At 26.7% G+C, this 27,982-nt stretch overlaps 1 long non-coding RNA gene and 3 pseudogenes across 2 annotated transcripts; 2 read left to right on the top strand and 2 right to left on the bottom strand.

Moving 5' to 3' along the window:
* The first annotated feature begins 462 nt into the window (after nucleotides 1–462).
* On the top strand, nucleotides 463–15,495 carry LOC149895071 (uncharacterized; annotated as a pseudogene).
* LOC149895072 (uncharacterized) lies at nucleotides 3,670–6,807 on the top strand (annotated as a pseudogene).
* Nucleotides 15,496–17,654: 2,159 nt separating the features above from the next.
* LOC145189941 (uncharacterized) lies at nucleotides 17,655–20,252 on the bottom strand (annotated as a pseudogene).
* Nucleotides 20,253–21,169: 917 nt separating this feature from the next.
* LOC149895070 (uncharacterized) lies at nucleotides 21,170–23,368 on the bottom strand. 2 transcript variants are annotated; one of them, XR_016456321.1, is made up of 3 exons: nucleotides 23,245–23,368; nucleotides 22,055–22,823; nucleotides 21,170–21,344 (listed from the first exon to the last, which is right to left on the bottom strand). It is a non-coding gene; the product is annotated as an uncharacterized LOC149895070 (long non-coding RNA). The 2 variants fall into 2 exon arrangements; XR_016456319.1 differs by lacking the exon at nucleotides 21,170–21,344 and having other exon boundaries at nucleotides 21,938–22,823.
* Nucleotides 23,369–27,982: the final 4,614 nt, after the last annotated feature.

Below are 27,982 nucleotides of genomic sequence, written 5' to 3'. Positions count from 1 at the left end.
TTAAGTTAATAAAGCAATTGCTCCCAGCATGTGCAGATATACTCACTGCATGTTCTCCCTAATAATGATTTAATGTACAAACAGAGATATCTATATTTATATATATATATATATATATATATATATATATATATATATATATATATATATATATATATATATATATATATATATATATATATACATATATATATATATATATATATATATATATATATATATATATATATATATATATATATATATATATATATATATATATATATATATTTCATACCTATATATACTTTGTGGTTTAACAAATCATATAATTTTTAAAGGATATGGAGTATTTACAAAAAAAGAATTTAAAGTTGGCGATGCTTTACTTGAATATAAAGGTGAAACTATTTCAAGAAATGAAGCTAAAATACACAGCCAAAGATACGCTATGCAAAATAAAGGATGTTTTATTTTTGATCTTTATTTGAATAATAAAAAAATGAGGTATGAGATTTTCAATTAAATAATTTTTTCTTAAATTTTTTATTTAATATATTTAAAATGTAAATTGACTTAGGTAATACTTGATTTTACCATTAGTAAATGAAATACAATTTACTTAAAGGTGGGCTGATTCCAATTCCACAGATTTTAAGAAATCAAAATAATTAGGATTCTTCACTTTTTCAATAAAATTGAATAGTTTTTAATTTTTTTAAAAATTTGAACCAACCTAATTCACACTATTCTTTTATCACTATAAAGAATTTGTGAGGAATAAAAACAGAAAATAATTTGAGATTAGCAGTTGGAATATGGGTTGTTAAATTTTGGAACTTGATTATCTCTACATTTAATATATTAATTTATTTGCCTAGCCTTTAACATTATTTTTGTATTCAACTTCTTCTTAAAGTTATTACCATAAAAAAAGTTTTAGTTTTAAATTTAGCTTGATGTGTCAAAATTACTTCAAAATGCTAACACCATTTTTTCCTGGTCAAAGTTTTAGTACTTGGTCTTGACCTTGGGCTTGTTTAGGGCCAAAAATTAGGCTGTTGGCCTTGGCTTTGAAACTCTTGGTCTTGGCCTTAAAACTCTTGGCCTTGGTTTTGGCCTTGGTTTTGGCCTTGGTTTTGGCCTTGGTTTTGGCCTTGGTTTTGGCCTTGGTTTTGGCCTTGGTTTTGGCCTTGGTTTTGGCCTTGGTTTTGGCCTTGGCCAGAGTTGTTAGACCCTGGCTTTGCCTTAAAGCCAAATATTAAGGCCTTGTCTTAAAATGTTTGGCCTTGGCCTTGGTCTTGGTCTTGAAATTTTTGTCCTTGACCATGATTGTTTTTCCCTTGGCCTTCATAAAAAAATATATAACATTAAAGAATTAAAAGTTTTCATTGTTTATTTTATGTAATTAAATATATAATTAATTTTTATTTTACGTACTTACTTTATTAAAGTAAGTCAAAAATTTAAGTCTTTGGTCTTGAAAGTGTTTCTGTAGGTTTTGGTCTTGAAACTCTTATTCTTGGTCTTGTAACATGTGGCCTTGTCCTTGGTCTTGTAACATGTGGCCTTGTCCTTGGCCTTTTAACTTTTGGCCCTGGCCTTGTAACATAGGGCCTTGGCCTTACTACTTTTGGCCTTGTTAACAAATCTGGCGTTGGTGTTAAAATATTAGGTATTTACCTTCCACCATATTTTATTGAATTCAGAACTTTTAGGGCATTTTTAATAAATATTATTAGTCCAAAATTTATTTATATATACCTGTACTTATACAACAACGAATTTTAAAAATTTATAGATATGCATATGAATATTTATTTTAATTACAAGCAATAAATCTTTTATTTCTAAATTACAATTTTTTAAATTACTTTATTACTATTATTACATGTATTAAAAACTGTAGTAAAAACTGTATTATTTACAACTTGACATTTTAAACTTTTTTTTTTAACTTTTTAATTTTAAATTAACTCGAAGTGGATATTGTGCCCAAGTGGATATTGTGCCCAATATGCTTTATACATATACCACAACTGTAACAATATACTCTAATAACAAAAATAGTTAATTGTTAATACAATTAGTAATTAAAAAACATTAATTACTAACTGTATTATGTTCAATAAGAGCTTGTATGTGTGATTTGTTGCTCAAAACTTTTACATTTCTTAAATGAAATGAAATCTTATGGCTCATTATGATTTACAGCCAAATTTTAGCATTAACAGCACTTATAGGCTATAATAGTTAATGTGCTAGTTAATGTTATTAGTTATGACTTATAGTTAATGGTAACAGCTAATATCAACATCATCCAATTTTTTCTTTTTATGTAAGGCAAGGCCTTAGTCATAAGCGGAGCCATAGGAAAGGTGGTTGGGAGTGATGGGGCAGCCTCCCTTCTCCTCTTTGATATTTTAAATTTATTTTTTTTGTAAATCTATATATTAAAAACAAGTAAATTAGGGAGACTGTTTAAATTGGGCATGCAATTTTTAATAAAATTGTGTGACGCAAATTTTAAATTGTTACCTTGCCTGCTTACAAATCATTAACCTATCAACAAATCATTAAATTGCCCCCTTACTAGATGGTCTGGGTCCACCAAATCAAATAATCTTAAAATCTCCTTTCCCTTAATACAAAGTTTGATCTTGCTCTTGAGACCAAAAATTAAGTTCTTGGCCTTGACCTCCCAGCAAACACAAGACGTCAGGGGGACGTCCGCTTGACGTCCTATAATGGTCGGTCGGTCAAATGACCAAAACACAACTTAAATGTGACAGCCAAAAGTCTGACCTTACTGCGACGTCAGTATCTGACCTCAAAAAGAAGTTCCTTAGACGTCTGACGCTGACTTTTCTATATTGAATTTTTTTTAAACAGAATTAGCTATGCGGCTCAATTATATTATACCGCATATAATATATTACCTTAAGTTAATATAAAGCAAATCTTTAAAGATTTTTATTTAATTTTAATTATTACTTTAAAAAGGGCTTTATCAAAGATCAATCTATCCTAGGTTTATAAGGTTAGTTATGTGTGTTTGTGATTTTTGTTCTAATTCCATTATTCAGATTTGTAGTAAATGTTTAGTTCCTTACTTGTGCAAGGAAGAAACCTCTCTTGATTTTTTTAAAAATCGATATAATTATATTGATTTTTAAAAAATCAAGGGAGGCTTCTTCTTTGGCAAAGAAGAATTGTAAATGTCCAGTTTAATTTTGTTGTTTAGTTCCAATGAACGTTTAGTTCCGTACTTGTGCTAAGACTTTGCACAAGTAAGGCCTTACTTAAGGAACTAAACATTAATTGGAACTAAACAACTAAACTAAACATTTATAATGAGGAAATAACTTTTTGGAGAATTTGTTTTCATTGCTCTTGATTTTTAGTTTTAAAGAATGACATTTTAAAAATAAAATAAAAATACCATCTCTACCATATTCATCAGTTAAAAGAAGGAACTGTAAGAAGAGATAGGTAAGAAAATAAAGGTAAAAATAAACATCACTTTTTTTTCAACTTAATTCATTTTAGCTGCATACAGTTCTGCTTACAAATTCTTATCAAAAAATGCATATAGATGCATTTTTTGAGAAGAACTTTTCTGAAATGTATATCATTATTCATATTTTTTTTAAAATGTATTTATGACATTAAAAAAAAATTACTAACCAAATGCAAGGATGCAACGTGTATTACTTTGTTGATGCTATGTTTACTTATTTTATATATCAGATGATCCCCATACTTGTGAGAATTTTAATTTTACTTCACCTCCAAATAATAAAGAAGGTAAATGTTTTTTTTTTTTTTTACTTTTAAAATGTAGTAAAGGATGGCTGATACAAGTTACTATTTTAATAAGCAATACTATTTTTAAAAATTATAATAAATATTTGTTCCAAAAAAGCCTTTATAAATTAACTTTTCAGCAGAGTTTTAATCAAGGAAGTATCAAATAAAAAACATCAAATGTTTACACATTCATAAGTTTAGTTACCATGCAGTTTACAAGAGAATATTTTTGTAGAAAGCAGTTTTTAGAAAACAATTGAATTATCGAAATATTTTAAATCATGCTAAGTTATGTGTTTGGTGTATTTTCATGTATTTGGCCTGGTTAATTACTTTCTTTAGTTTTAGAACCTAAAGTGTCTGGTCCTAAAAATTATGTTACAATGCCACCTCCACCACATTTATCAGATAAAAGAAAAACTAGCAGAAAAGGTAAAGAAACAAAACTTTTTTATTTTAACTTATTTAATTTCTGCTGTAATTTACAGGATATTTATATCATTTCATTGATATATTGGAGTAATGATAAGTAGTATGTAAATACTAATAAGAATATCTTTTTATATTTTTAGTTCCAGATATCGATTATTTTATATTATTTTTTATAATTGACAGTTTATGGTAATAAATTCCTTTAATAATAAACAAAAGTCATCGATGATATATTTACTGATAGAGTTCAGCACTCCTAAATCCAGTTCCCCAGATATAAGCAAAAGGAAGTTGATAGTGGAGGATCTTAAATACAGTTCCCCAGATAAAAAGAAAAGGAAGTTGGTATTAGAGGATGCTTTAATTCGTAGATCACATCAATTACGTATGTTTTGTGTAGAGCACATTTTATTAGTATACTTTCCATCTTTGATTATTTCTAAATATGTCGTTTAAACTTGTTTTATGCTAGTTTTTGTGCTATATTTTTTTTCATATAACGATTTTGATAACTTTGGAAGTACATTTTGAATCTTGTGAGCCCAAGATAATTAATATTATATAAAGTTGAATTTAAAAATCCATGTCATCAAATATTTTTAGCATCACCAGAGGATTTCAGTAGTAGAAGTAGCCCTAAACTGTTGTCTCCTGTAAGAAATCAGGTCCTTTTGAATAATAGTTCAGATACTATGAGTATATCTGTTGCATCATTTCAAAGTAAGTATATTTTTTGTTTAGATCTTTTTTTCTAATGAAGTTTCTCTAAATATGTGAAATGGTTGACATTAATCAACATGGATACTATTCAACAATAATAATTTGGAATCTCAAAGTAGGCTAAACAAGTTATTATATTTTAGGATTCCAATCAAAAGTTTTTGAGAACTTTATTGTTTTAAAAGAAATGATTAAGTCACTTGGTCAGCAATATGAAAAGGATGATTCACCTTTCTTTATTTGACAATTTACTGAAATCAAAAAATTTAAAGAGTTCAATGAAACTCTCTGTGAAAATGATAAAAAAATGTGTTTTGTGAGTTTCAATTTTGTTTCAGAAAATCATTTTCATTGCTTTTCATTTAAATACTATATCCACGATTTAGATGGCAATTTGAAAATTGTCTTCTTTTAAAAATCCTAGAGCAACTTAGTAATTAGAACTGTTCGTGACCTGAGTACTTATTTATTCTAACTCCATTTTAAAATGTTAAAAGAACGTTTCGAAGATAATATCTGAAAGAAAAGATAAAATAGTTTTTTAAACTTTTTTTTTTTTGCTTATAAATAATAATTTATATAGTTTTTTTGCTTATAAATATTTAGTAAATTTGTATTTATTTTCAAATAACTTTTTAAATAGTTATTATTAAAATTTAAAATGTATTGCTACCTTTAGAAGGTCATTTATTATTTTCTCCCAACATTTAAAAATAAAGTTAGAATAAATAAGCACTCGGGTTGTGTGTTATTTGCAGATAAATTTATAAACACTAAGAAACTTCTACTTTGTTTTTATTTAGCTTAGTCGCTTTGAAAACTATGGGGGAGCAACATGCCATGAATATGATAGGAATATTATGAACAAGCAAGTTGGTTACGGATATCTTATTTTTGATTTTTTTCATATATTTAAAAAATATGGTTTTTGCCATATAGAAATGATTGATAATTATTATTGTATTATCATATAATATTACCATGGCCCCCACAAGAATCATTAATTGTACATTTGGTCTAGGGAAATTTATAAAAGAAAATATTAAATTATTTTTTTTTTGGGCCCCGGAAATCTTCCCCATTTTTGATGATTGTGTTTTTAAGTTCATTTGTTTGAGGTGGTAAATTACATGTGTTAGTTTTGAGGGTTATGTCAAATGGCATCTTGAGCGAATACAATTTGAATGGGAAGTTGAATAAGCTATCTTTTTGAAAAACAAATACAATGAAGTTATTAGTTGGTAAGTTATTTATATTTATGTCAAATTAGATTATTTATTACTAAGTTAAATTATTATTACAAATTAGAAAAAAAATGCACAACACTTTTTTAGTTCAATTCTAAAATATGGAAAATAACGGATTGTTAAAATTTGAGGCAGCAGTTATAGGTAGATAAATAGATAGATATATTTTTAATTAGCCATTTTACAATAAAAAAATATTTCTTTTTAATTTTAGAAAAAATAATATTAGTTACAATTAGAAAAATATACAGGGTGTCCGATTTAAGATTATATATAAAATGGTCGTAGGAGACAATCACTCATATAGCTAATAGCTGCATAATGGCAATTCAGTTTGTCTAAATTTGATTCCAAATGGCGAGCTTTGTGGCTAAAGCCTAGACTTATAACAAACTTGGGAAATAATACTTTATGCCAACTAGTTTTAAGATTAATAAAAACAAGTTCGAAAATTAAGATTTAAAAAAAAAAGTTTAATTTTTTTCTTCTTTTTCTAGCAACTGTTGCAAAGTCGAAAAAATATACAGAAAATAATGTCGAAAATAGTATTGGTGTTACTTTGAAACACGCTCCTTTGCGAAAAGGTGGTATGAAAAAACTACGACATGAAAACAATTAAAGATCAAGAAATGAACCTTTATGTTCTTTTATAATAAAGATTTTTTTGTTTAAATAGATTTTTTATCTTTATTCTTCTCTTTAATTTCCCTGAAATTGGATCTTTCTAAGATATAATAATCACTCCATGCAATGCTGGTATAAAATTTTTTTACAACATATTAGGCCTAAGAGAAAGCAGTTTGTTTACTTCTTTTAAATAAAAACAATATTGTTGTTTAAGTTATTTTTTCACATCTACGTCCAGACGGTCTGTTTATAGTCACAAACGCGACGTCATTATGACGTCTTTAATTGAAGTCAAGCGGGATTACACTTTGCGACTATAAACGAACCGTCAGAGTGGGACGTCCTCGCGACGTCCTTCTGACGTTCGTGTGTTTGCTGGGCTTGAAACTCTTGGCCTTGAAACATGTTGTCTTGGCCTTGACCTTGTTATAATTGGCCTTGTTAACATCTGTGGTCCTTGCAATATTTTAAGATTTTAAAACCAAAGTTGTTCCTAAATCCTAAACTTTTCAACATTTTTTGAGTAGTGAGTTTATTGATATTATTTATCCTTTTTTTTTAAACAGTTGACAAATTAATATTTTAGAAAAATTAAAAAGTATAATAATAAAATTTAAATTATATATAATATCAATGAGTGTTAACCCTTTAACAGTCCCTTCTAAAATATTATGCATAGTGAAAGTGGTTTCCAAATTCCCTTTTTTAAAAAAGACATAAATGACATTTAATTTAAATTTTCAAAAATGGATTCAGTCTTTCAAATTTGAAACCAGAGTTATTGAAGTTAAGATCTGAGTTGATTATTTTTTTATCTTTACACTCAATAACGATTATAGCATCTGTTTGTTAACAAAAGTTGTTTATTATATATTACTTGACCAAAATAACAAACTATGCACTTATAACAGGTGTTCTTATGAGCTTTCATCTATGTTGTTGTTAAACTTAAATTAAACATTAGAATACTACTAATCACATCCTTGATACAAAAATAGGGTAAACACCTAATAAAAAATTATTCTAGGTCATGACAAAGATCTAAAAGTTGATCTATTACTTTGATATGTTTATAATTTAATTGTGTTTAATTTTCTTTTAACAAGTTCATTATCTCTATTAGCATTGATGCTACAGACTCACAATGTTTGGGGCGTTACATTAATGATGCTCCTGAAGAATTTTCAAATTGTTTGCCAAGGACATGCATCATAGATGGAAAAGAAAGTCTGAAGTTATTTGCTAAAAAGTATATCCCAAAAGATACAGAGCTTTGTTATGATTATGGAGATGGCTCTAATCAATGTTGGAGAAAAAATGTTAATTATTTACTTTTTATATTTAAATTGTATTATAAGTATTTATATTGCAAATACATATTCAACAACATTTATTAGGCATTAAGTAAAAAAACAACAACAAAAAAACAAAAATTATAAAAAATTACCAGGTTTTCCAAATAAATATTGAAAAATTTTTAAAACAAACAATGGTTTTGTAAATATTAAATAGATGTTTATTGTTTTCTAAATATAAAAGATGTTTAAATATTAAAAAAATAATTGTACTACTTATTTAATTGAACTTTTTTTCGTTTTGAAATAAAATTGCAATTAGTTTCCTCACTTCTGCATAAAAGTTTTATGGTTCTGGTCAAAACAGTAAAATATATTATTCTTTTTTGTTTTTATTTCTAGAAAAAGTATTTGCAACCTTTCACTATTGATGATGTTAAAGCATATTTACACGGAAAGGTTTGTTTCATTAAATTAAATGGTTTACATTATATGTTGTATATTTAAAATTATCAGGTTATATTGAAATATTTGAATTAACAATACTATAAACTCCTGATATCTTGAACCATTAATAACTCAAATTTCTAGTAGCTTGAAGTGTTATCACATTGCTGTTAAACTCTCACTAACATTTTTCTATAAAATAATTTGATAACTCGAACCCCCGATAAATCAAACATTTGCCAAGTTCAATTATGTGTCCCTATAGTTGGAAATTCTGCTTTAAAATTCAAACTTTAGAGCAAAATTAAATAAAAGTCTTAATGAAAGTGATTAATTTTCGTTCATTCACTTTAATTTGGTTAATTTTCTCAATATCAATTGAAAGAAGCATTATTTCAAAACTGAGACAAAGTGACTTTAGGACATTTTAATTTATTAAACATTTTAATTACCCTACAGATCAAACTATTAGTTTTATTTTTTTTTATCTGTAAAAGTTAGACTCAAAAAAAACCTCGGGATAACTCAAACATCTGCTAACTAATTTCTTGGTCCCTAGGAGGTTTGAGTTATCAGCAGTTTACTGTACTTAATATTATTATAAAGATTGGATAAAATTACAATATAACCTATATAATATAGCTTTTTTGTTGAAAAAAAAAGGATTTGCAAAGAAAAGTTTTTATCACTCCATCAATGGTGAGATATAAACAGTATATTTATATTACTAGCATATTTTAAAAGTATTTTAGTAAAATTTTAAATTTGCAGAAGTATTAGAATAATTTTGGTTTTGGATTTTTCAGGTATTTACTTCACAAGGGTGTGAATTTAAAAAGGTTTTGGATTTTTTTTTTTATTTTTTATTTATTTTTATTTTTTATTCCTATTATATATATATTTAAATATCTAAATTACTTTTTGTGGTTGTTTAAAAGGTAAAAAATTTTTTTTTTAATGTTTTATCAATTTTTTTTACTTTAATAATAATTTATAATAGCTTTGGTGAGAGATTATATACTGCCAAAAAATTTTGAAAGCTAAATTTTATGAATCACCCTTTTTTTATATTAGCTGCACTCTATAAAATGTTTTGCCAGTTGTTTTTTTCTTGTTGTAAAATCTAAAATGATCCATTTTTCGTGTTTGCATAGCATTTAGCAAAAATAATAAAATAGTAAAATCTAATAAAACAACGCTAAAATTGGTGTTAAATTTTCATGTCTACGTTATTTCTGAACATAGAAAAATAGAAGTCACATTGGCTATGCTAATTTGATGAGTCTTTTGTAAAATCGACATATTTAAATTGCGCTGCACCAACACAAGACAAAACTAATAAGAGAAAAAATTATTATTGTTTCAAATATTTTAGTACATAAAAACATATTATGAGTACTCCTGGATCCAAAAAAATAAAAACGTTGACCCACCTGACTGTGCATTGTGAATGAAATAATAAAACAGGACCAATAGAAAAAGTCATTGAAACTCGTCTTTTACCTCTATTGAGTGATTGATTTCCAAATAACATAAGGATTATATTTATACCAAATGCAGCCCTATGCCACACCACGAAATCCTTTAAAAAACTATTGACTTCTTGAATGATCAGGAATAATCACAGATTTATATAGGACCATTATATAGGCTATTTGAAAGTTAAATTGCACTTATATTATGCGGAAATGTCATTGTGTAATTAATGTCTAAATGTAGTAAAAAGTACCTTTGAGTAGTAAGAAGGGATCAACAAAATATTAAATTTTATGCTAAAAACATATCTTTATAACTATTTTGTGTACTCAGGTTGCAAAATTATTATATTTTATGTAAATATAAAGTTTAAATTTGTATTGCTTGTATTTCAAATAAAGTTTAAAAAAAACAAGTTTTACTTAAAGAAAGACAAAAAATATTAATTTGGGTTTATAATTTGATCAGGATTGAATATATTATCTTGAGTATTTATAGGTGTCAAAAAAAAAGGAGTTTTCATCAGGGTAAGATGTATTTGAAATTTTTGTAAACTTTTAAGTTCTATTAAACATTTTGATAATCGTTTATTGAACAAGTTAGACGATTCTTTTTATTTCAACACAAACTTATATGCAAGACACCAAAGTTGAACAGGACTTAAGCTATATCTCATTTAAAAAGCTTTTTTGCTATAATCTTTTAAAAGTTGTTTCTCGTGATACTTTAAAATTACATACAATAATTTGTATTTTGTTCTACTCATACGTACATACTTACTAAATGAAAGTTATTTACAAATAAATATATTTTAAATATATATATATATATATATATATATATATATATATATATATATATATATATATATATATATATATATTTGAAATGTATGTATATATTTAAAATATATGTATATATATATATTTAATTTTTGTCATTAAATTTTTGTCTTTAAATGTGACATTAAGGAAGAGTTGGAGCAATATTTTACACTTTTTATTATTTATTACAACCTAGTATACAAAGTAAGTCTAGCATTATTAAACTGTAACAATTCCAGCTTTTTCAGAAGTTATTACTATATTATGTATAACTTATTTCTGAGAACAAATCTTAAAAACTGTATATAACAAAAAAAGGAAAAATCTAGATATATTACTGTTTTGAAATATGGCTGAAAAGAAAATAGTTAGAGTTAATTTAAAAAAATTTTCAGCATTAAGTTTAAGTTACGTCTTTCCTAAATGTGCAAAACAGTATTTAATTTAGTCTTTTATTGATAACATTTTTTGTAACAATTGCATTTTTCATAAGAAAATTGCAATTCGCAACAAAACTCTTGCATTACTTCATGTAAACAAAAATGAGTTATTTGTACTAAAAAGAGTTTTGAAAGTTATTACTATCAAATTATGTTTATATAAATTTTTTTAATTAGTTCGCTTTCAATTGAAGTAACAAAGAAGTGATAGATTTTTGGGTTTAATAATCTTGCTTAATTTTGTTTTAGTCTAACATCCAGTAAAGAATGCAAAGAAACTTTTGAAGATTTCGTTGCAAGTTCTGCTGCTTCACAAGTTATTAGCTCTGAAGCTCAATTTTTAAAGTATGTTTACATAACCTTTTTTAATTAGTTGTCCATTATAAATTAGGTAATGAAGAAGTATTGGACTTTTGTATTTAATAATTTTCTATGATTATGTTTTAGCTTAACATCTTGTAATGAATTACAAGAAACTTTTGGAGATTCGGTTGCAGGTTCTGCTGCTTCACAAGTTATTAGCTCTGAAGCTCAAATATTAAAGTATGTTTATAAACTTTTGTTAATTAGTTGTCTATTTTCAGTTAGAGTAATGAAGAAGTAATAGATTTTTGTATTTAATAATTTTCTAATATTAATGTTTTAGCTTAACATCTTGTAATAAATTACAAGAAATGTTTGGAGATTTGGTTGCAGGTTCTGCTGCTTCACAAGTTATTAGCTCTGAAGCTCAAATATTGAAGTATGTTTACATAATCTTTTTAAATTAGTTGTCCACTTTCAATTAGAGTAATGAAGAAGTAATAGACTTTTGTATTTAATAATCTTCTATGATTTTGTGTTAGCTTAACATCTAATAATGAGTTCAAAAAAGTCTTTGAAGATTTGGTTGCAAGTCCTGCTGCTTTACATGTCATAAGCTCTGAAGCTCAAATATTAAAAAAGGTTTACATAACCTTTTTTAATTAGTTGTCCATTTTCAATTAGGTAATGAAGAAGTATTGGACTTTTGTATTTAATAATTTTCTATGATTATGTTTTAGCTTAACATCTTGTAATGAATTACAAGAAACTTTCGGAGATTCGGTTGCAAGTTCTGCTGCTTTGCAAGTTATTAGGTCTGAAGCTCAAATTTTAAAATATGAAGTAAATATACAAATTTTTAACTAGTTGTCCATTTTCAATTAGAGTAATGAAGAAGTAATAGATTTTTGTATTTTATAATCTTCTATGATTTTGTTTTACTTAACATCTAGAAATGAATTCCAAGAAATTTTAGGAGATTTGGTTGCAAGTCTGCTTACAAGTTATTAGCTCTGAAGCTCAAATTTGAAAGAATGTTTACATGCAAATTTTGAATTAGTTGTCCGCTTTTAATTAGAGTAAAGAAGACGTATTTGATTTTTGGATTGAATAATCTTGTTTGATTTTGTTTTAGCTTAACATCTAGTAATGAATTCAAAGAAGCTTTGGAACATTTGGTTCCAAGTCCAGCTGCTTTACATGTTATCAGCTCTGAAGCTCAAATTTTAAGGTATGTTTGCATAAACATTTTTAATTAGCCGGTTACTTTCAATTGAAGTAATAAAGAAGTAATACATTTTTGGATTCAATAATCTTGTATGATTTTGTTTAAGCTTAGCATCTTTAAATGAATATATAGAAAGTTTTGATGATGTTATTACAAGTCCTGCTGCTTCACAAGTTATTACTTCTGAAGGTCAAATTTTGAAGTATGTTTACATAAACATTCTTAATTAGTTGTCCACTTTCAACTGAAGTTAAGATGATATTAGTGTTATTAGATTTTACTATTTTATTTTATTAAGGTTTTTAACTTGAGAAAACCTTATAAAAAAAAACCTTCTCCATTAAAATTTAAAAACTGTCATAAAAAAAAAAACATGTCCAGTACCCAACTGCTACAAAGTTACAAAAAGTATTGGCGAACATCTGAAGAGTAAGGCTCATAATATTCATCCTGGAAAAGAATATAACGCACTTCTAAAAAGTGCAAAAGTATACAAAGGAATAGAGATTAGTACTGAATCTCCCAGTAAAGCTCTATAGATCTATAAACCCACAGTTTCATCAAACAGTTCTGAAAATGAATCTTCAAACAATTACAATTTTTTGAATAATCCAACATCTTTAATTAGAGAAAAATCTCAGCATTTTAATATGGAAAATCTAACTATTCCAGTTTCTGTATTGCCTCAACTAAGACCTAGAGTATCTATGGTCCCAAATACATATTGTTTAGATGAAGATTATGATGATGTTGGCACTGATAATGATGACAATAAAAATGACTCTGATTATGTTTTTTCTGATACAGAGGAAATTTCAAATCAGTCATTAAAAGTTAAATTAAACTCATTGGTTGAAACTTTGCTAACTGATTTTTACAATTTTTACACAGGTCCGGATAGAGTTCGTAGTTCTAGATCTCTTGAGAGGGTTAGAGAGGATGTCAAGAGAATTTTACTTGCTGTTAATGCAACATCATCTGTTAATGTACTTTTTGAAAATGATACGGATATCATTAGAAGTCATTATCTTCAAAAATATTGTGTTGAGCGAAAATTAGGAGCAGGCTCAATAAAACCCCACTTAAATTCATTGAAAGATTTTTGTTTACTTCTTTCAGCATCAAAAAGCAGGCCGTCTAATCTCTCTGTTGAAGATATATTTAAAACAATTATGAACATAGAAAATTGGAAAAACATAAACCTAAAGCCAATCTACAAAAATATAAAAAAGCAGAGGATGACTATGAAATGCTTGTTACACCAGATCAAATTATCAAATTAAAAATATGAAAACAGCAAAAATGCATTATTTGCCAAAGAATTGCAAGACAGTTTAAAAATTGATAATGCTAAACCAATATCTAAATTTGAGTATTGTTCATATAGGGATCATATGATTTATATTGTTCATTTTTGTGGTGCCCACAGATCTGGTGATACTGCTCATATGAGAATGAAAGAGTATGCAAGACACAAAGTTTTAGATAACGGCATTCGAGTGGTAAGTGTTTGGGATCACAAAACCATTGCAAAGTATGATCCAGCTTGAGTAACACTAAATCCATTAGTTTGAATGGTTTGAAATATTTGTTAAATTTATTAGACCAAAGTTGCCAATTATTAAGTCAGATAAAGCTTTTTTATCTTGGTCTGGAAACGAAATGTCTCCCGGAGATATTAGTGGCAGATTAAATTCCTTATGGGTAAAAGCTGGTATTTTTGATGGGCGTTGTATTCCTAAAAAATTATCAGCTAACATAGTTCGGAAAACAACATCGACTATGGTAAATAATGAAAGTAGTCCGTTTTATAACCAGAGAGGTATTGTGGCAGCTTCCATGGCCCATAGCAAAAAAACTGCAGCTGTCCATTATGAAACCAAAAATCAGTTGGACCATGCTGTTAAAGGAAGCGATATAATTAGAAAATGTTTTCAAACATCACCATCATTTTATAATTTTTCACCATCAAAACTAAACATTGATTTTATTCTTCATTCTCCAATCAATATTAATCAAGTAAGTTTTAATAATCCTAAAAAAATATGGAGGAATGAAGAGACCTCATTATAAGGTTAACTATTTCCGGAAAATCAAAATATAACATATAGCCAAGTTAGATCTTTGCTTGCTAATTCACCATCCAATAGTTTTAATTGTTCTCCAAGACAAGTGTACGATAAATTAAAAAGCATCAAGAGAAAATGCACTGTCACAGAAGTAGACACAAAGGTTGCTTTGTTAAATTTTAGTTTAGTTTTTTTATCTATATATTCATGTATATATTCATATATATATATATATATATATATATATATATATATATATATATATATATATATATATATATATATATATATATATATATATATATATATATATATATATGAATATATAGATATATATGAATATATAGATATATAGTATTTAATTTAGACAAAAAGGCATTTGAGTTATGATAGGAAAAGCTGGTCAGCAGAGCAACTAAATGATTTAAAAATCCATGGGAAAGATCTAATTTTGGGAGGACCTCTTTCTCGAACTCGAATAGTAGATGTTCTTCAAAACACTAGTTTATTAGAAAATTTTACAGTTACCCAGATTAGAACACGTATTAACCATGAAAGAAGTTAAAGTAGCGCAACGTTTTTATAGCAGTTATGATTAGAATATATTTTTATCAGTTTACATTTATAAATAAACTTTTTTCAAAAGTTTGAATAAAATGGAACCAACTATTTGGTAAGGTTTAAAAATATAAATCAACTGAGGTTTTGGGAATTATTAAAGAGTTACATTAATCATAAAAATTAAATTTTTAAAATACATTAATATCTTGTTTCAATAAATATTCAATAGAGTTAAATTTTTTGTCTCATTTTTTTGTTGGTTCTTTTTTATTTAAAGCTGCATTGCCCAATGCTGTTTGAAATATTCTTTTTAATTCTTGAGAATATTTTGGTTTTAACATTTAAGTAAATAAAATATTTAATTTGGCATAAATTTATACTTCCACATTTTAAGTTTTTTCTTTACTTGTTATAATTATTTTTATTATATATATATATATATATATATATATATATATATATATATATATATATATATATATATATATATATATATATATATATATATATATATATATATACACACACACACACACAAAATTATCTTGTTAGTTTATTAAGTATTTTAGTTAATTAAGTTTGTGTTAGGTTTTTAAAGTTAAAGTATAAAAGATATTTGTTTGAGTTATTATAGTTGTTAAAAATGTGTGGTAAAAATACATAAATAATTTAATTAGTATTACTGTGACCTAATCTGGCAAAAGGAAATTATATTAAGATATTCTAGTCATTAGCATGTTAATAAGTTTCAACATGGATAGTTTTTACAGACCATTTACAACTGTATGTATTGAGGAATACTATTATCACTGAATGAGGAAAAAAATATTGCAGACTAGCATTTTGGAATTTTGAGCCTAGTTCTAAGGGCTAAAATTTGTTAATAACTGCAAAAAAAAAATAATGATAATAATTTTCATCTAAGGGTCTGGTTCCAGATTCGGTCACATATTTAAATATCTTTAGTAGTACTTTAGTAAGTATCAGTTGTATTTTCCCCAGTTTTTGAATATTAACTATTAAAGATTTTTAATAGACTTTTCAATCTAGAATAAATTAATGTTCTGTGTTTTCTACAAAGTAATAATAAAAAACTTATGTCATTCAGATATTTAGATTATGGCTATGTATGGTTCAGGAGAGCGGAGATGTTTGATAAGTTACTTTATAACTAATTGATTATTAAAATATTAATTAATAATTAAAGTTTTTTAAAATAGTTCTTAGTTAATAACCATTAAAAAATATATACTTTTAAAATATTGAAATTTATTTAAACTGTTATTACTTAAGTTCTAAAGTATTATTTTCAATTTCAGGCCTCCCACTCCTAAAATAGGGTAAAATTTTATGATTTTGGGACAATTCGTAAGAGTTTTTTATGACTTTTTAGGACAAATTAGTGTGAAATTTAGGACATTTTAGGACAATCTAAAGTAAGGAATGAGTTTCCAGATATAATTTTTAAAATTTAATTTAGGAAATGAATATGTTTTCTTTAAATTCAATTATTATTAATATATTCTTTACCCTTTAATACCCTCGAAAATCATTTACAAATATTTAAATATAATAAACAAAATACAATTTAAACAAAAAAATCTTGAGCTTAATAATGACAACAAATGTAAAATGTCATCAGACAATAATTTAAAATAATAAAAAACAATAACTAAAATACTAAAAAAAGGTCCAAAGTTAAATATACAGTAGGATCCCGGTAACTCGGACCCTGGATAACTCGTATTATTGCTAAGTCGGATAGTTGGACAGTGACAATTCCCCTTGCACTTGTTAATCAACTATAAAATCATCCCCTAATTAAATCGCACCATTTGCTAACTCTTAATGTAGTCTCAATGATAATATTGTTGATACCTTCAATGTACTTATCTCGATAAGTACATTTTCAAAAAATTTAACATACCAAGAGCTTTGCTTAACTTAACATTCACTAAGTCAGAATATATATCAGCTCCCCTAAAAAGTCTGACTTAACAGGATTCTACTGTACTTTTTTTATTTGATAGATTTGTAAAGGAGCAATAAAAACAAAGTAATAAATATTAACTATTTTTTTTTTTTTTTAAAGTCATCCTACTGATATTTTATTAGAAAACAAAATAAGTTATTTTGTTATAACAGAACAGAGTTAAAATAGAGTTTCAATGTAAATCAATATAACTCAATAATTGACTAAACTGACAGTTCTTTACTCCGTTTTTCTAAAACATCATGCTCATTAACAAGCTCCTGCCTTCTTTTCATCCCTGTTTCAATTTTACACTGGGCTCGCTGCAAATCATTTCTTGTGCTGTTTTTTTGAAGCAAACACTTCTTCAAATCACTATTTCCTTCAAAAACTAAATCATCAGCAACTGATAGACCATCTTTTATCTGCAAAAGAAACAAACTTTTACTTTATGCAGTAATTAAACAAATTAAAATTGAGTAATATTCACATCAGCAAAACAATTTTTATGAAGTGTAGTATAACTTACTTGTTGAATGGATGCAAGAACAGCTTGTTTTTCATTTTTCAAAATTTGTTTTTTTGCCTCCTCAGACTCTTTAATTTTTTATGCTTTTCTTCTTCCTCTTTCAACCTGCGTTTAGCTTCCAGGTCAGCTTTGTAACTTGAGTGAGCTAATTTAACAGATTGTATAAATGACTTAGTTATAGGAATATCGAGTATGGATCCAAAGCTCAATATAGTATCTTTTACAAACCTCAAAGCCTCAATTGTCTCCGGATCAAGTGAAGTACCATGTAACTGAATAATGTGTTTGTTAATTGAAAATCCATTCTCTGGGGCACTATTTCCATGCGAAAGTGAAGAAACAACTTTGAAAAGGGATGTAATATTGGGAAACTTAGGTAAACCACTATCATTCAAAATTTTAGTCTCAAAGGAATTGATTAGTGTATCAATATCGAAACTACATAAATATTTTGGAACTGCAGGAAGACCAGCAAGCTGGAAAGCATTTTCTCAGTAAGAAGTTTGATATCTCCCAATTGAAACTAGTTCTTCAGAACATTTATAACAGCACTCTGGAAGCAATTCCATTTGGTAAACTCGCCATTCGTTTCGTATATTATCACAAACCTCTTCCTTTGATGAACAGGATGGAAAAACTTTACTCAAGACTCCTTCGAATGATTTACATACTTCTATAGTGAGATTTGAGACAGCCGCTAGAGACTCATTACTTCCTTTTTTTAAAGGATCAAGAAAGATTGCATTTTTCAAAATACCTGATTCCCAAGATAATTTCAATTTTAAATAACTTGTAAATGCTTGATAAGACTCAAGACAATTTTGTCGAAATTTCTTCTCGCCACATGAGATTTCTAGAGCTTCTGAAAAATAAGATTTGGCTTTTGTGCCAATATCAATTAACTTTAATGGCTTAAAATTCTTTGAGTCAATCACGTCAATCATCAGCAATTCATTAATAGATTTGCTGCCGCTATTATTAACATATAGAAGCTTAGTTTTAATAAACTTCGACATTAGTGAAACAAGAAGCTTTAACATTTCAGAGTAAATCAGGTGAATTCTTGGTTTAATTGATTGAAATGTTTTTAAAAATATTTCAAAGTCATTTGCTATGAAAGCAATAAATGAAATATAAGGCATTGATATTTCATTTTGCAAAATATCTGTAATCCTCTTATATCTTTCTGTATCTCTAACAGTTGATTTAAAAGATGTAGTTGTTGGAAGGAATTTTAAAAAATATTCGCAAAGATTCTTGTGTTGTTCTAAAATTTGAGAACATATTCTTCTGAGTGTCACCCATCTTGTTGAAGAATGTCTTTGAATAAAGTATGAAATAACTTCTGTTAGATCTTCTATTTGTCGATAGTCAGATCGTCTTGCAGCAGAATGTTTAAAGAAAAAGTTAACATCAATTGCAAATGAGTCAATGTTAAAATTTAAAACATTAACTCCTGCTCTAAATGCATAATGAACTATATGCAGGGGGCATGTGCCTATTGATATAATGTTTTTATTCAAACTTTTCATTTTCTCAGACAAATTTAAGTCTCTCAAACTTAATATTTACATTAGGACCATCAATATCAATATGGAGCATAAACTTTATGTTAACCTTAACTTTCTCTACAAACTCTAGGAAATGTTCTAACAACTTTTCAGCAGTGCAATGGTATACCATGACAGTTCCACAGTATGCAATTTTAATGCATTTGTGTTTTTTAGACCAATATTGTACATAACCATCATACTGTGTATTAACTTGCTGATTAGTAGATTCATCAAATTTAAATGTAAAAACAGTTTCATGTAAGTCCTCCAATAACAATGTTTTAAAATATGGAAAAATACCATACTGAATGGTGTATTTAGACTTTGTTTCGCTTTGTCTGTATCCTTTGGCAATTTTTGAATCTGGGAACATTGCTTCAAACATTTTACCATCTCCATTGGTTGAGGCAAAAGAATAGTTAGACTCAACACACTTTAAACTATGAACAATTTCAGCTTTTAAAATCTCTTCCTCAACAGTGTAACAAATCTTTGAAGCTTTTAATTCAAGAACTTTATCTTTATTTTTACTAAATTCTGATTGTCCTTCTCTTTCTTTAAACCTTAATGTGTGAAGTTTGCTAATTGCATGGCTTCTTACTTGTCCAACTCCGCTCCCACTCACTGAAAAGGTTTTCTGGCATAATTTGCAATTTGCAGAATAGTGATCACCAGGACAAACTTGGATCCAGTTAAACTCAGACTCCCACAATTTATTATATTTTGTTTTTCTCTTAGACATCTTATAAATATAAATAAACAGTTAATCTATAATTTAACAAAGTAATCTAATTGCCTTTTACAAATTTTTCTATTTTATAAATCTAAAAGCAACAATAAATTTGACAATTTATAATAACTAGCAATAAGCAACCCGTAAAACGGGTTATGGTCGGTCTGTTAAGTTATAGTGGCTGTATTCCACAATTTAAAGTTGCGAAACCATAACTAATACCCTTTTAGAAAAACGCCTTCAAATTTAAAAAATTAAACCATCTGTAAAGTTAAAATAAAAAGTATGCGGAGGTAAAATAATTTACCAATTATTTAATATTGAGTAATTTACCATTGACATAGGTCATATCAGTGTTAGGCAGAACCATTTTCCTCGATATTACCAAGTTCAACGCAATACGTTTTTAGTAACTGACTCAAAATAATAACACTTCATAATGCTTTAAATTGACGAAAGAGTGAAGCTAAATTCTTGTGATATTTTTTATAACATGAACTTTAATTTATAAGATTAATATAAAGCGAACGTTAATTATACATGAATTATTAACTTTTTGGTATCCCCTTGATACATGTTTCTTTAAAAAAGGAAACTGTCTTTAAAACGTTAAGTTCTCTTCAATATTTTTACACTAATAAAGGACCTCCCTTCCCTGTTTTTGCCGTTTTACCTTAATGGTGGTCAGGAGAATATTTTTATTAAGAGTAGTCAAGTTTTTGATGAAGACCTTTTACCAGAATACCGAAATGTAAAACAATGATTTACGTGTATAAGAATTTTTTCTTTTTAATATTTATAAGAATTTAACATATATAAGAATTTTTTCTTTCCTCAAAAGTGTTGCAAATGCAAACTAAGCTAATTAATTAGTTAAAAACCTTATAAAATTTAAGTAACTCGATATTTGAAAAATGCGCTAAACTACAATATTAACCAGCAAATTACGTACAGCAAATTATTAGGCTTAAAATAGAGAAAACTTTTAAAAAAATTGAACTAATTGCATACATTTATATCATTTTAACTGACCAAAATTTACAATAAAAGGTAATCAGGTTTCTTTTTATAAATCGTATAAATGCGTCAATCGTAAATCCTAAAGAAAACAAAAAAAAAAAAATGGAATTATGATACTATAATTACAACAACAAAAAAAACAAAAATAAAACACCACATAAAAACTGAAAATCGATGTACCTATTTATAGTAACCCATTTTGACATGGCAGTTAATATAATCATTTATCGAAAATGTAACAATAAAATCTGTTTCGAAGTACAAAAGGATTAACAATACTATATATGTATATAAAAAAAAACCAATTTAAGATATAAATTGCATTTTTACCATGTTGTCTTGGCTTTCAGTAAATAAATAAAAGCAGTAAGTTCCAATAATGAAACTACCTATTATTCATTTTTTACAATAGTCACCAACATGAAGGTGTCTATTGTTAAAAAATGAATACCAACACAAAACATCACAACAATAACACATAACAATAGAATATTTACATCCTTGATCCTAAAATCCAGTGAAGATAACAAACCAAATTAAAATATGAAAGGCAAAATTAGAAAACCAATTTAAAGTTAATTATATTTATCTTTTTACTAATCATATAAATACATAAAAGTATATTTGTTTTTATGTTCAATATTAGTTATTCAATTACTTCAAATTTAGGACATGAAAACACCCTGGATTTAAAGATCAAGGTTGCATACTTTCATACACATTACGCTAAACATTAACAGACATTATTATGTGTTTTGAGAATAATTAAAAAAGGCTAGACAACACAACCTAGCTCCAAAGCAGTAACTCCGCCTGGCACTAAATGCTGCCAAGTCACAACTCTGCTATAAGTACATCGCTTGGGTGGCAAGGTTATCAATCTTGCTCAACATAATGCCAAATCACACCACTTTGAAAACATGGAAACAACATAATTTAAACATATATACAACTATAAACAAATACGGTTTTATATAACACATTTGATTAATAATCTTTTCAATTTGATGAAGAGTAGCTTGTTCAGCTATTAGAAGTGGGACTGAGTGGTGAATGAAATCTTCCATCATAAAAAAATTGTATGTATTCCAGAGATGTAAAGGATTGTCAGGTTCACAAAAGGTCAAAATAATTGAAAACAACTGTCTAATTTTCTTTGGCATGTCTTAAAACCGCCTCAGAAAGAGTATTCTGCCATTCAGTGTCATCTTGCAACAGACCTTTCAAATCACATGCTACACAAAACGTTTCAAGGACAATACCATTAACAGTATGCACATCCTCCCAAGATGTTGCTCCTTTTGCTTGCAAAAGTAACAGTCTAAGAAAAAACTATTCTCCAGTTGGATTAACTTTATACATTCTTACTATCACCTTATTACCACCCCTTTATCTAACCTTCCATTTACAATGTTTATCATCAAATATAAAGTGATAAGGAATGTCTACATACGAATAGGAATATGCTCTTTCATTTTCAGTATTTAACTTAAACCATGCTGTTAGGTGCGTATCACGCTGAGCTGCACGATCTAAAGCCATATGTTCTGCTCCTTCTCTAAAATACATTAATTGATTTTCAGGTAGATGTTTACCAAGTCACAGCACTTTAAAAACACAGAAAGAACATAATATAAACATATGTACAAACTATAAGCACAATAAATGTGTTTAAATATGTATATAAGGTTAAATAAATACTAATACTAAAATAAATAAATACCTTATATACATATTTAAACAAATTTTTAAAACAATTATGTAACACATATTAACACATACACAAACAGTAAAAAAACACTTTACATTATTATAAAAACACATTGATAAAACAACTATAAAGCACTTATTACCACACACACATACATATCAAAAAAGCGTATATGCAAACAATAAACATGTGCAAGCAAAAATTCTAAAAATGATGCAAGAAAATTTAAAAAGATACAAAATATATATTTACAAACAATTCACTTTACCTTCTTTTTTTTCTCATAAGAACTGTAATCTTCATAACAACATTTAACCTTTACATACAATAACATGTCACATGCATTGTCAGTGTTGGCACAAAATTTTAATTTTTTTTCTAAATTTTCTAAAAAAGAACAAAAATAGTTAATAGCATCACAGAAATTTCAAAGTAGTAATAACCATTTTATGGAAAAAAACATTAACTTTTAATAACATCCATACCCCTATTTTCCTTCTAAAAAATAAAATAATAAAAATAAAACTGGCTAAAGAAAAACTAAAACAAACAAAATATAAACGATTTAAAAAATTAAAATCCTTTCTACTTTATCTAATGAAAATGTATATATATCTAATTTATATACCTACTTCAATTATAATATGATCTTAACGATGATTATTTATCTTGATATTATTCTTTAACTATAATATAACTAAACTAATAACTAAATTCCAAAAGGAAAAAAGTTTTAACCCGCTTAAAAGATCTTTCTGCTAAGACCGCGTGCATTTAACAAACGCGCTATTTCAAAGCCTAGTAACTAATTCAAAGCCTAGTAACTAATGACGAAACGACGTTGAACATTGAACATTGAACATTAACTCTAGGAATTATATTATAGATGAAATATTGATAATTATTAATAATTACATATTCAATCGATATAGAGAATATTTACTAGTTAACAATTACTTTCTATTACATAAATAAATTATTTTTATGTACATAACTTTACTATAAACATACTAGTGTATAAAAACATTTATTTAAAAAAATCTTTTAAAATTTTAGGACAATTTAGGACATAACCCTATAACTTATGACATTTTATGACAAAAAAGTAAAATTTTGAAAATTTGGGACATTTTGGGATTTTGGGACAGACTGGGAGGTCTGCAATTTATTGTTTTGTATATACTTTTCTTGTTTTAGCATGTAAATAACGTTTGCAATATTCTCATAGTTTGGATGCAAATTGCTGATATCTTAGTTTCATAATCTTGTATTTTGTAGTTCAAAATTGTTTTCCTAACCTAAACTTATTTCTTAGACATTCTCTACATGCTGAATGTTATTTGAACTGCCACACTATACCATAATTTCTCATATTTTTGAACTTTTTTCAAATCTTTTTTTTTGTTTATAGTTTACTTTTCGTTATGCCTTTTAATAACTTGTTCAATTTGTCATCATTTTCGCTTCTTTAAACCATTAAAGACCTGTACCACATTCCAGATCATCACCAGGTAACAAACTCCAGGTCATCACCCAATATCACACTCCATGTCATCACCAGGTACCACATTCCACGTCGTCACCTGGCACCGCATTCCAGGTCATCACCAGGTACCACATTCCAGGTCACCCATTTTTACTTTTTTTAATTAGTATTCTTTTACTCAATTTTTATTTTATCTTGAAATAAATTATAAATAAAATTTTTTTACTAAAATAAGTTTTATCATGGTGCGTTTCTCTGCTCTCCTTACGTTACACAATTTTCAATTGGCCATAGAGATTAACTTTAATCGAGGATTTGTAGAAAGTTACAGAAAAACTGCACGTTTATATACGTAAAGCTAAGAAATAAAAACAAATATTTTTATAATAATCCATTAAACTTTAACTCATCTCGATCCTCTTTTTTACTTGCATTCTTTTTCCACAATTCAAATAAGGTTTTAAATTTTTTTTATCAAATGTTGATTTTTTACAGCTGGTTTTGCATTTGCGACAACTTTAGCTAGGTATGTATTTCATTTTCAAAAATTCTCTTAAAATGGCTACCCCTAACATAACTGTGTATTTATGTGTGTGCATATACTTAAATCAGTTGTTGAAATGCTTACAATAATTACAGAAACCTGGTGCTATCTTCAAAATGGCCAAGGAAAAATTAAGTGTGTTTTTATTATTATATTTATTGTTTTATATGACAAAACAAAGAAATATTTTAACTTTTATTTGATTTTTCTTAGTGCAAAATGAAATTTTATAGTTTCTAAAGTCAAAATCTAAACCAACAAAAAAATCATTAAAAATTATGTATACGTTTAAATTTTAAAAAATTGGAAAAAAAATTTTAAACAAAAAAAAAAAAAAACTTAGTATATTGAGAAAGTTGAGATGTCACCAAAAAAGAATTGTTATTGCATAAGATTTTAATTTAGTCATGGTTTAATAATTACTAAAGTGTGTTTGGTATTGGTTTTTGTAACTCAGTATACTTTGCATTACTATTTTAAAAATACTTTATTTTATTTTTAGGTTGTCATGCGTATGTCATTAATAATTTGTTCAAATTCAAAGTTTCGATTACCTGATGTTTTGTTTTTATTGTTTAACTGAAAGAAATTTTTAGAAAAATTTTTTTAAAGTTGTTTTTGAATCCACTTTTAAAAAACATAAAATGTAAAAACTTCATTGACGAAGATATTTTAATTTGAAGCTGTCCCTTAGTAATGACAACAAAATAGGCAGGAGGCGAGGTCTGAAATATTTTGACATTAATCGACAGGGGGAGGTCAAAAAAGGGTAACGTTAACAATGTTAGTTTTTAAAATAAATTTAGTTATTTAAAAAAAAAAACTAGGCAGCGTTTGTATTGAGGCAAGTCTTTTATAGCGTAGCGTTTTGTATTGGGGAAGGAAGGAAATAAAATAAGGTAATAAAGTTGTTTGATATCACCTAAGTATCTTATCGCCCAATACCGCGCAATCTTTTATTGGAAATTATCAAACTAACATATAATCAAATAAATTAGACGTGAGTTGTTGTCAGGATTTTGTTATTTATAAGTATAAACCGCAAGTTGTGATTGATTAAGCTCGATGACTATTTTTATTTTACCTGAGATGGTTTCTATTTTCTATTTAAATACACCATAAATATTCGGAACTCTTTTAAGAGATTGTATATTTAATAAACAAACATTAAATTGGATAAAATCCGATCCGTTTTCAAATCTGTAAACTGTAGACCAATTTAAAATCTCCTTTGTTTCTCTAAAATATTAGAGCGAATTATGTATACTCAACTCTTTGGTTTTCCAAATGTGTCTAAAATAATGAACAAAGAGTTTTCAAATCAAACGGAATGGTTTAAGACAAATAAACTAAAACTATGCTAATATCTCTTGGTGCAGCTCTAATGTATAGAAGATTAAATGACTGCAAGTTGAACGTGCTGTCAGAATTATTTCGAACGCAGGTCGATTCACCATTTTAAAGATCTTTTCAAAAATAATATTAAAATATTTTTTACGTAAAAATTTATCAAATCTTTATTTTTATGTATCTAAAAAGGAAAAAAAAATAATGTAGAGATGATGGTTTATTCAATTTTAGGAACAAAATGACAAAATAAATTTAGTTTTATCAGCATTGGGAGAAAGTTTGTTAATTACAAACCACTAATTAACTTTATCTAATTGTTCGTTTAAATGTTTAAAAAAGTATTTATAATCATCTGCAATTAGAATAAAATTTATAAGATTTGATGATAAATAAAAACCATTTATGTACATTAGAAACAACAATAGTCCTATAATCGAGTTTTTTTTTTCAGTTTCGGGTTCAAATAAATGCTTTTTTTGAATCCGAACTGTTTTTTTACAACATGTTTTTTTTAGATAATCATGGTCTGTTGTACATTATACGCTCAAGTATCTTTGAGAAACAAGGCAAGATAGAAATTGGTCTGTAGTTTTACATGTTGGAGGCATCTCCACTCTTAAAAATTGGTGTGATTCAGGCAGTTTTTAACTTATTCGGAACGACACCTAACTTTAAAGGAAGTTTAAAGATATGTAATAAAGATGTTTCACTGTCATAAGTACAGATATTACAACATTTGCACTGATTTTATCAAAACCTGCGCATTTTTTTTTTTAAGACTATTAATAGCAATTCGCAAACTTTAAGATTAGATTCGTCCATATGCGTACTATATCTTTTAAAATAAAAATCAAATTGTTGAGCTTAGGGGAACTGTTTTAACAAGTTCGGCCCTATATAATCAAAGAATCTGACAAAAGTTTTGATAAACTAGCTTTTTATTAATCAAAAATTTTTTTGGAAGAATATTTTTTATACTTTTGTTTTTTCCAATTATCTCATCAACAACATGCCACGATTTTTAAGTGTTTTTAATTGTTTTTTCAAATATTTCTTTCGTAATAAAATTTTTTTAAAGTGTTTTTTGGTTTTTTCAAATAGATTTTTATAATTTTAAGTATTTATCATACAGTTTTTGTTTAATTTTTGAGGATTTATATAGGCCTATAGTTATTTCGAAATTAAATAAAGGTGCCATGTTTAGATACGCATGCGTTAATAGTGTACAAAAATTTGAAATTTTAACCCTTGTGTACACAACCAAATTTGCTAACATTGTTAGACAACCAGGGTACCGGGGTAATTCCAGGAAAAAGCAGTTTTTGTCAAGTCGTCAGGTTAGAATTATTTTGTTCTATCTCCAATTTTAAACGTTGGGACAAAATGAATTGTTAATTTTACTAAATAATGATTAACTTTTAAAATAAATTATTTTTTGAAATTTTTTTTCTAAATAGTTTCTTTAAATATAAATTATTTAAAGAATAAGTTATTATTTCTTAAAAAAGTAATAGTAAAATTTTAAATAATTTTTACCTATAGAAAAAAATCAAAAACTTTCTTTCAACGTTTAAAATGGGAGATAGAACAAAATAATTCTAACCTGACGAAGTGTTAAATTCTGCA

This window comes from Hydra viridissima, unplaced genomic scaffold (genome assembly GCF_058129835.1).
Source record: "Hydra viridissima isolate aposymbiotic clone 2 unplaced genomic scaffold, HvirCarnegie_v1 scaffold_1, whole genome shotgun sequence".
In the NCBI taxonomy this organism is placed as follows: Eukaryota; Metazoa; Cnidaria; class Hydrozoa; order Anthoathecata; family Hydridae; genus Hydra; species Hydra viridissima.
This window is presented reverse-complemented; position numbering and strand designations above follow the sequence as displayed.